Consider the following 9,935-nt stretch of genomic DNA (forward strand, 5'->3'; position numbering starts at 1 on the left):
GGGGTCAGGGTCAGACCCCAGAGGTCTCCTCTGGCACTCTTGCGTTGAGCCCCCCAAACTGGGCCCACCTCAGTTAGACGTGGCTGTGGGTGTGCGGTGGCACCTGTGGGCAGAGTGTCCTGGGCTGGGCTCTGATTTTCCGGGCGGACACAAGGTGGGTGGGGGAAGAGCTGGAGAGAACTGGGGTGTAGAGCTGCAATTAGGAGGGGTCGAAGGTCAGGGCCTGGAATGTGGGAGGGGAGGTGCAGGGTTAAAAAGGGGTGTAGTGTTAACTCTGCGAAATAGGTTAGCCTTAAAGAGTAAATAAGGAGTAGGAGCCTTGCAGTTTGGGTCAAAGTTCGTCTCCATGGCGGAACCTGTGTGCCTGGCTCCCCGCAGCCTTCAGAGGCCTGAAATCTGGCTTTGTCTGGGAGGAGGCCCAGCACAGACACAGCCGGGGTGGCCCATCCACCGGCTGGGGAGCCCTGGGTGTGGTTCCGTGAGGAACGGGGTGCGAGGCTGCTGGGAAAGAAAAGGCTTTTGTCCCTTGACGCCTCAGGAGGTCAGTGCGACCCCCTCGTGCTGCCTCCCAGACCAGCACCTCCTTCCGGCGTTCCCACGGGTGGGGGCTGGGTGGGGGCACCACGTGCTGGGGATGGGGGGGCCCTGGGGTGAGATGTGCCCAGCGGCTGGCCTCCCGCCTCATCTGAGCTGATTGAGGGTCACACCCAAGGGCCACACCAGCGAAGCTCAGCCCAAAGCTGTGGACAGTACCTTCCCAAGAAGGATCCGGAGCATTTATTTATAACCCCCCGCCCGGAGAAGTAGGACTGAATGGGGGCCGTGGTCCCCAGCTCATCCTCAACAATTCTTATGCTGTTATTGCTTACAGCCACCTTTTGGGGGGCTCATGTCTGGCAGAGACACTTTCCAGAGAGATCTGGTGATCTGGGGGCCTCCAGCATCAGGTCTGGGGCTGGGCGGGAAGGGTCACGGGACTTCCTCGGTTACAGGGCTAATGGGGTCAGTGTGTCCCCGCAGCTGGCCCCAGAGGAGCCAGGTGGGAGAGCCAAGCCAGGTGTCTTCACACATGTCCTCCCCTGCCCCACCCACCACCTCCCCTCCCCAGCTGCCCAGGTCCCCCCTGGCTGTGGGTGCTGGGGCCCAGGTCGGCTGGCCTGCTGACAGGACGAGGGTGTTCATCAGGGCGGGCAGCCAGAGCTGGAGACAGGGAGGATGGTGTTGACCATGATACCATCAATTTAATTATTTCATCAGAGCCTGTGTCTGGAGGCTGTGGGTTGACGTGCTGGCCAGAGGCCGACCCACACCCCGCACAGAAGGTCGCAGGCCCAGAGAGACCAGTTGACCTAATCATCCTACTGCCTTTCTAGTCCTAGTTCTGGTGGTGACCACCATGTCTGTCCAGACCGGTGGGCTCCCAAGGGGTTTGGGCTGGGCACAGACCCAGCCTGGAGTCCTTCTTCAGCCCCCCAGCCCCCACGGAGGCACGCAGATAGCCCCCTCTTTGAAGGTGCCTGCAGTGCAGATGTGAACTGGGAACCCACTCTCATCAGTGAAAGTTGGAAGGAAACTATCAGGGTCTTCAGGGTGTTCTCCTGTCCCCTGTTGTTAAGGAAGGACTGGGCAGGGGCAGGTCAGGCGGGGGCTCTGTCTGAATCCAGCCACAACCCTCCATGGTCTCCACGTCTCCACTCCCTGCTCCTGTGCCTTGATTCAGAGGCTTCTCCAGCACACACCAACCCCCAGGGCGGCTTGGTGCTCAGCCTCTGGCCCTCGGCACTCCATGTCTGAGGCCCCCATTGTGAGCTCTGTAAGGGGTGGACCACGTGGATCCTGCTCTCTGCTGTGTCCCTGGTGACTCTGGTTCTTTGCCTGGTGCATTATAGGGGCCTGCTGAATATCTGTTGCCCAAATGAGTAAAGGAACGAGCGTTTATTGAGTCCCTCCCTCCCCGACCCCGAACACACCAGCCAGAGAGGATAGAGGTTGGCTCCTTGTTGCGGCCAAGTCAGGTTCTTTGTTCGTGGGATTTCTGCCCTCCCCCCCAGCCTGAGTACCTGGGTCTTTTTCTTTTAGCCAGAAAATGTGGGGGCTCCCAGGGCTGTGTCAGGGAGCATCTCACCTCTGCTGACCAGGAGTGCAGCCCAGAGCATTTCAAAAAACCAGGCAGTTTGCACAGGTTCACACCTGTTGGTGGATGTGTTGGGGCCCTTCTCCTCTTCCACCACGTCCTCCACCTCTTCCTCTTTCAAATTTTAACCAAGGCAAATGGAAGCTGGGCCTCGGCAGGGCAGATCCTGTGGCCCAGGCCAGGAATGAAGCAGGCCAGTTCTCACTCCCGGGAGCTTGTCTGCGCTTCACCGGGAGTGAGAGCATGCTTGCTGGTGCTTTCATCCCCAAGCCTGCCACCACCTGGGAGGCCTCACATCAGAGAGCGCCTCTATGGACCCCATTCCCAGCTTATTGACATCACAGCAGGGGTGCTTGGCTGGGGAGCCCCAAAGTGCTTCCTCATCAGGGTGGAGCTGCTGTGGGTGAGCACATGGCTCTCACCCCGGCTCAGGAGGGAACTGCTGATCAGTGAGCGAACTGGGGCCATCTGGCCAGAGTTGGGGGATGCCAAGGCTGCTCCCCTCCTCTTTCCTCTTTGGCAGGCATTGAGGCCATGTGTGAGGTTCCCCAGAAGATGGGCATGGAAGTCTGGGGACCAGAAGAGGCTGCCCCCCTGGAAAATCAGAGCACTGCCTTCTTAGGCCGAGTGATCCAGTCTGTTCCCACCACTGCCTCCAGTCCACGTATAGCCAGGTCCCCCCAGACCGGCACTAAGCACCAGCTGAGGGTTTGGACTTTCTTTGGAGTCCGAACAGAACCCTGGTCTCATCATAGGTGCCTGGAAAAACACTCTGGCCCGGGGGCTGCATTTTAGGAGGTGGAGAGGAGGACAGTTGGAAAAAGCCAACTGTTGAGCCCGTGTCCAGAGACGCTATGGTCGGGCGTTACTTAGGACTGAACAGCACATCTGTGTGTAGCTACGCCCCGTCAGTGGGATGATGTGTTTGATGGCCATCTCTTCCTCAGATCCTGAGTAAGCACTCTGAGAGCCAGTTCTCTGGTGCCCAGCACAGAGCAGGTGGAGGAGTGTCTGTTAAATGAGTAAGTGAACGGGGGTGCAGGCTGGGCAGGTGAGTCAGCGTCCCTGGGCGTCAGAGGCGTGGCCAGGCTAGGGCCCTCTCCGTCTTCCATTTCCCCTTGATGTGCTTCATCAGGCCTCTTGCTCTGCCCCTTCCTGAGCGGAAAATGTGAAGCCTGGCCCCCAGAAGGGATGCAGGGGGTGGGGAGCGGACATTACTCACCTCCCGGGCAGACAGGAAGTCAGCTCCAGGGCAGAACCCAGGGTCCTGCTTCTTTCTTCCTGCAGGGTCGTGGCGGGGGGTGGGGGATGATGGTGCTGGGTAGGAGCTGGGGGGCTGCTGGGGGGCTCTTGTTAGTGCCTGTCAGATGAGAGGCGCCTCCAGTCTCAGGCCTCTGGGACCCACTGGAGCTCAGCTTGCCTCCCCCTGGGGACATGGTGCCAAAACTTCCTGCCTGGACGCCTGGAGCCTCCCCTCCAGGACCCGTCACCACGTCAGGACCGAGGCACTGAGGGTCCTGGCTTAAGCCCTTGGTTCTTTCAGGACTCTCCACTGGGTCTGTCACGTGAATACTGAGCCCTGTGGCCCAGGAGGCTGATAAACCCTTCCTGGCTTTGTCCCTTCCAAGAGCCTGCAGGAGAGGGGCAGGTGCTCAGAACCGGGGACCCCTGCCAGGTTGTAAGCTGTCTGAGGGCAGGAGATGTGTCTCTGAAAAAACGTCATTTCATATCTATTACATTCATTGTAGATAATAGAAAATAAACAGAGGAGCAAAAAAAAGCAATCAAAATTATCAGTGTTTGGGACATGTTTTTCTTTGTCTTTTCTGTGTATGTAATCAGTCTTGTTTTCTTTCTTTAAAAAAAAAAAAAAAAAGAGGAGGGATCATGTAGTGTTGGAGTCACCTTTTTTTCCTAGAAGTTGTCTCGCCTCTCCCCTGCACTGATACTGCATTTTTAAAGGTGGTCCAATTATCCTGGTGATTGGAAGCCCCAGTCCTGACCCCACTTTCTGCTGAACTCTGTGCTGATGGCAGTTGGCTGTGGGCTCAGAGCTGTGACTAGGCCTTTCCTACAGATGGGGAGGCGACTTGGCCAGATCCTGTGTGACCACAAGGGTGGCTCTGACCCCAGAGCCTGAGTCTGGACCACTCATGGGGAAGGGCGTTCCAGCCCCTCTTTCTCGTTATCACAAACTGTGCAGCATGGAGTAGCCTCAGGGCCAAGCGTCCTCTTCTGGGCTTTATCCCCAGCCCTCGACTCAGAGCAGGTGCCCAGTGAACAGCTGTTAAGAAGCCCGTGGCGGAGCTGGGGGACCAGCAGAGGCGCCTCGGAGGAGGCCACAGTGTGGTGTTCAGGCAAGTGCATAGCAGCCTAGGAAGCTTGGGCGGTACGGCAGGAGGAGGCTGGGAGGAGAGGAAGATGCTGGATGGCAGGATAGGGGGCTTCTTGGGTCACTTGTCTCCAGAAACTCCTGGTGACCCCAAGCTTCAGCCAGGAGAGAGGGCCCCGGCCAGTTGAGGGGCTGGCATTCGAGGGTTCCAGGAGGAACAAGAGAGATGAGGCTGCCTCTTGGACCTGGGGTCTCAACCGGACATGGCTCCCTGCTGGTGGCCTTTGGCACCCTGCCAGGGCTCCCCTGAGCAGGTCCTGGCCTGCCCTGGTCCTGCAGTGCAGTCTGAAGCAAGTTGCTCACCTCTGATCCCTGGCTTGGGTCTGTAGTGTGCCCTGGGTGACTGCAGCCATTAATCCTGGTGTGTCTCAGGAGCCCTTTGTGAGGCCCAAGGCTTCCTGCTTCCTGCTCTTGCTGCCCTTGGATGGGGCCCTCCATTACCCAGAAATGCAAACACTGGGGGGCAGGCGTGTGACTTGCTTGCCCAGGGCTCCGTATTTACGGCAGTGCTGCCTCTCCTGCCCTTGCCTCTCTCCCCGTCGTGGGCTCCTTCCTGGTGTCCACAGGGCAGGTCTGAGCGGGAGTGTGCCCCAACCCAGACACGCTGCCCCAGCCCAGACTCGGATCTGCCTCTGCTCCCACCTTGTTGTGTGGCCAGTCACTCCCCCTCACTGGATGGCTGGTGAGGACCGGACGATGTGTGGACGAGGAAGGCTGGGTTGGATGGGGATGGGATTATTTCTCTCAGGTGGTCAGGTTGGTGCAGGGGGTCCTGACGAAGAGCTGGAGGTGGAAGGCCATGGCTAGCTGGCACTCACAGGCTGAGGGGCTGGAGGTGGGTCAGGGGCCTCCTTTGAAAGACTGAGCGGTCCTCCTCATTTCCCCATCCCCTGGACCCTTCGCTGGTCCAATCTGTCTCCTCATCCTTCCAGGTCTTTCTCGATCCCATCTGCCCACTGAGCCCTGTGGGCTTTGGACCACAGCTCTCTTTACAAGCTCACTATCTGGGTGCTCACAGCTTGCTCTAGCATCTCCTGAAGTCCCAGCCCACTCCCCACCCACATGTACCAGGACTCGTGGGGGCACCTTACATCTCCCAGGACCCTGCAGATCTCCTGGAATCTGCACACCTAGACCCATCCCAAGCTCCCACGCTGCTGGCTGCAAGTTAACACTGCCGTCCAAGGAGAAGGCACCTGGGCAGCCGCTTACCCACTGGGTGCTGGCCACTGTGGGCACTCAGGCTGCTCAGGAGTGTTCCCAGCTAGGGGTGGAAGCTGCTCATTTGAGGGAACAGGCAAGAGGCCGTCCTGCAAGTGGGGTCGGGGCCCGGCCACCAGGCTCAGAGGCAGTCACCCACGTTTGCGCCTGGGCTTCGTCCATTTCACGTGTTATCTGCCCATGATGGCCACCCCAGCAGGGGCCCCAAGCTTCATGGCCTGCTGCAGCCTGCGGCCAGTGGCCCTGACAGTCGTGGTTGGGCATCCTCCCTGATCACTGTTGACATGTAGGGAAGGCTGTGACTGCTTCGCTTCGGCCTCCCTGGGATGGCTTCCCGCAGTGGGCTTTTAAACTGAGCCTCCCCTCCCCGACGCCTGCTGGTCTTGGTCCTGACACCACCTGTCTCAGGTGAGGCTGGAAGCTATGTCTGGGCCTCATTCTCTGGCTACTGGTCACTTCCTCGCTCCTTCTAGATTAGTGGCTCTTAGCTCCTATTCAAGGCTCTGAATGTCCACACCGAATGGAGAGGTGGTAGCTGTGGCCTCTTGCCGTTTATCCTCCCCAGCCAGGAGCGGAGAACTAGGACCCAAGCCCTTCTGGGGATTGGCTGTGGGCTGCCCCGCCAGTCCTGGGTCACAGGAAAGTGTCCATCATCAGCTGGGCTGCAGGCAGCTCAGACAATGCTGAGCTGTTCTGGCCTCTGGCCGCCACGGGGTAAGGGAGGCCAGGAGACAGCACCGAGAGATCCCTTTATCCCTGGAGCAGGCCGGCCCCACACAGCCCCGGCCTTGTGCAGCCTGCCAGGGTCTTAGGCCCTCACAGGCCCCCAGATGCCCATAGAGGTGAAGTTCACCTGCTAAGAAAGAAAGGGAGATCCCTTGCACACCTGGAAGATTCACCTAGGCCTGCTCAGCCATTGGGGTGTCAGAGCCCTGCCCCCCTCCCCAGCCCAGGACCTATGGAGACCCAGCTGCCCACTGACCCTCTACGGAGGCAGGCCGGCCGTACAGGAGAGGAGGCCGGGGAAGGGGTGTGCCCCAGAGGCATCACCACCCGAGCCTGTCCAAGGGTGGCGTCCCTGGGAACCAGGAAGTAACCAGGGCCACGTCGGCGTCATCACTCTGACCTAAGGACTGGGATGCACCGAAGCGAGACCAGCTTCTGGGCAGACTGGCGGAAGGCCTGCACACAAGCATACAGGCTCCGGGGCCAGGGCCCTGCCCCGTGACTCCTTCACACACGGTTGTCCGAAGTCATTCTGTTTGCTCTGAACACATCATTTGTTGTGGGGTTGGGGCAAGGGATGCAGGGGAGCTGCTCTCTTAGCTAGAGCTTAGCACACTGAGTCAGCATTGAGTTCTCACTGTGCGTGCTTGTCCTTGAGGGTGGGGCCAAGGAAACTTGGGCCTGGGAAGACATAGACCTCGGCAGTCCGTACAGAGAGTGGGTCCCCTGGGGCGCATTTGTCCAGTATTTACTGGGGAGGGGGCTGTGGAGAGTAGGGCAGTGGCAGGGGTGGAGGGCTGTCCTGTAGTACAGTTGGGCAAGCCAAGGCCAGAGAAGAAAGAGCACTGGGTGGGGGTGCTCTGGGGCCTCAGGCCACACTGGGGCCTGTCTGTCTTTCTGTTCACACTGTGATCGTGAGGACCTCCCTCTGGGGGCCTTTGGTTCCTTCCTGCTGTCTGTTCTGGGGGAGGTGGGGTGCAAAGCAGGCACAGTGAGTCTGCCCGGCGCCTGCCACATACTTGGTGCCCACCCCCACTGAAGACGGCCCCCAACCCCGTCCCCACTACAAGCCCTGCTCAGGCCACCTGCCCAAGACCCCAGCTCTCATCTGCAACTTGGGACTGAGACCCCAGGGTCCCTGCACTGAGAGAAGTGATTTCAGGTTAGGGGGAACATCACAAAAATCTGGGTGTGCCCTAATGTGGGAGCCACAGACCGCTATTGAAAAGGGCTCATGCAAACTCAGGCGTACCATGGGTGTAAAATACAGAGTTTCCAAGGCTTTCTATGAAAAAGGATGTATAAAGTAGCTCGAGTTTAACACAGTATTACGTGTTGAAAAGATAATATTTTGGCTATATTGGGTTAAATAAAATAGATTATTAAAATTTACTCCACCTGTTTTATTTTCTTTTTACATTTTTTAATGTGGCTGCTAGAAAATTAACAATTCCTTACGTGGCTCACATTAAGTGTCTGTTGGACAGCGCCACTCTGGACTCTGAGGGCCCTCAGGTGTTGACACCAGCTTAAGGAATGAGTCATAAAACGTTGATCAGGACGATGGATGCTGTGGAATAGAGGTGTTGGGGGTGGTTCGGGGGCAAGAATGCAGGCCAGATGGAGAGCTGGACTGGGCCAGGCCTTTGGAACCACAGGGATGGAGCAGGGTGGCATTCATGAGGGGCAGCTAGGGGGCCGTGGGGGTCTGAAGGCCAAGCTGTGGGGCAGGTGCCCAGTGTGTCCCCACCACCCAGGATGGGGGAGTCCTAGTGACACCACCTCACCCAGCTCCTCAGTGTCCCCCATTTGACCCCGGGGCCCTCCCCCTTCCTTCCGGGAGGAAGAGCAGGGTAGCCTGCCAGGAGCCTGGCGCTCCAGGGAACTATGCATCATGTAAACACAGCCCAGCCGCTGGCCTTTGTCAGAGCAGGCGGAGGCCAGGCCTGGCCTGACGCACCCCAAATTCAGAGCAGAGTCGGTGCCCCCAGACTGCAGCCCGAAGCCACGTGGGTGAGGGGGCAGGGACTGGCTCTTCCAGATCCAGCCCCAGCCCCCTCGGCCCCTGGCTGGCTCCAGCTCTCTTGCTTCCCCACCTCCTCCCCAGCTCGTCTCTGGTGTGTGTGAATTATTGATGCTCCCTTCTCTCCCCTGCCTGGAAGCTGGCAGAGAAGGGAGACGCTGCCTGCCTCGCCACACCTCTGGCCATAGCAGGCCGCCAGCACCCAGAACCCGTGAGGCCATATGTATGTACGCCCTGGGACCATGGGCCAGCAGACCTTTGCACCCTTGCCCAGCCCTCCTTGGGAGCCAGTGAGGGTCGCCCCTGGGAGAGGGTGCCACTGGCTGTGGCCCCAGGGCCCGGTGTGGCAATTGGCTGCTCGCACAGAGCTGGGCTTGTGCGGGCTGCGGGGCGCTGGCGCCCACATAAGGGCATTGTTTGCCGAGGTAAAAGGGGTTTTTGTCTCCTTCTGGAGACTGGACAGAAGGAGGAACAATTTCCCCCATTCATCACTAATTCCCCCATTTGAATAGCAGCACATTGCCCCACGTTACATAGATGGGCACACAGTCCTTCCCTGCCCGGAGGCATTCCGGGCCCAGGTGGTGGGCCCTGTGTCCCTGCCCAGTCTGGGGAGCTGCTCTTCGCCAGAGCCCGGGAGGCCTGGTTTTGTGAAAATGCTCAGAAGGGGTGCATTCCCTCTGCTTCCCTGTGGTTCCGCACCACACTTGTCCCTGTCACTGAAGCCACAGGTTGGGGGCTGTCTTGTCCTGCTGGTGTGATTCTGGGCTCTGGCAGGCTGGCCGTGGGTGGGGTGCCCACCCTGGAGGGGCCCCCTGCACAGCCACGCAGGTCAGGACCAGGTGGAGACAAGAGGGTCACTTCCAGCTCCGCGTCACATGCCTGGAGGCCTGCACCCCGGAAGGTCCGACTCCAGCACTCCAGGTGCCCGTGGGGCCAGCTGGGTTCTTTCACAGGGTCATAAAGTGTCAGAGCCCAAGAGGGCGTCAGCGGCAACTCCCTAGGCTGCAGATAAGAGGAGCCAGGGAGGCGGGCTGTGCCCAAGGTCAGGAGGCAGCAAGGCCCTGCACCTGTTCCCCCGGCACCGCTCCTTTGGGCACGGGTTTGGGTCCATGACCGTGTCTCCCTTAAATCACATTGTTTTTGGAGAGGGTGGTGGGCGAGGCAAGAGTTGCGAGTGGATCAGAACCCCGCTTGCCCTGGCCTGCGATGCTGATGTTTCTCCCTGTTCCTTCTTTCCCCAGACAGTGACAGGCAGGTCTCTGGGCCGGGGCTGTGCTAGGGTGCTGGCGGTGGGCCCTGCTGCTGGCCCCTCCTGGGGTTAGGGAGGGCCACGATGAGGAGAGAGCCCCGGGGTGGTGGTGGGGGGAGGCTCCATTCCCTTGGGCCCTCCTAGGCCTAGAACCGTGGATTACTCAGAGTCCAGACCAGGCCCACAT

At 59.3% G+C, this 9,935-nt stretch overlaps 1 protein-coding gene across 4 annotated transcripts in view; it reads left to right on the forward strand.

Annotated features, from left to right (window-relative positions):
• NOL4L (nucleolar protein 4-like) overlaps positions 1 to 9,935 on the forward strand; it is a 78,028-nt gene that overhangs the window by 54,590 nt on the left and 13,503 nt on the right. The gene's annotated exons all lie outside the window — the stretch shown is intronic.

Source organism: Bison bison, unplaced genomic scaffold, assembly GCF_000754665.1.
Source record: "Bison bison bison isolate TAMUID 2011002044 unplaced genomic scaffold, Bison_UMD1.0 scf7180017864167, whole genome shotgun sequence".
Taxonomy (NCBI): Eukaryota; Metazoa; Chordata; class Mammalia; order Artiodactyla; family Bovidae; genus Bison; species Bison bison.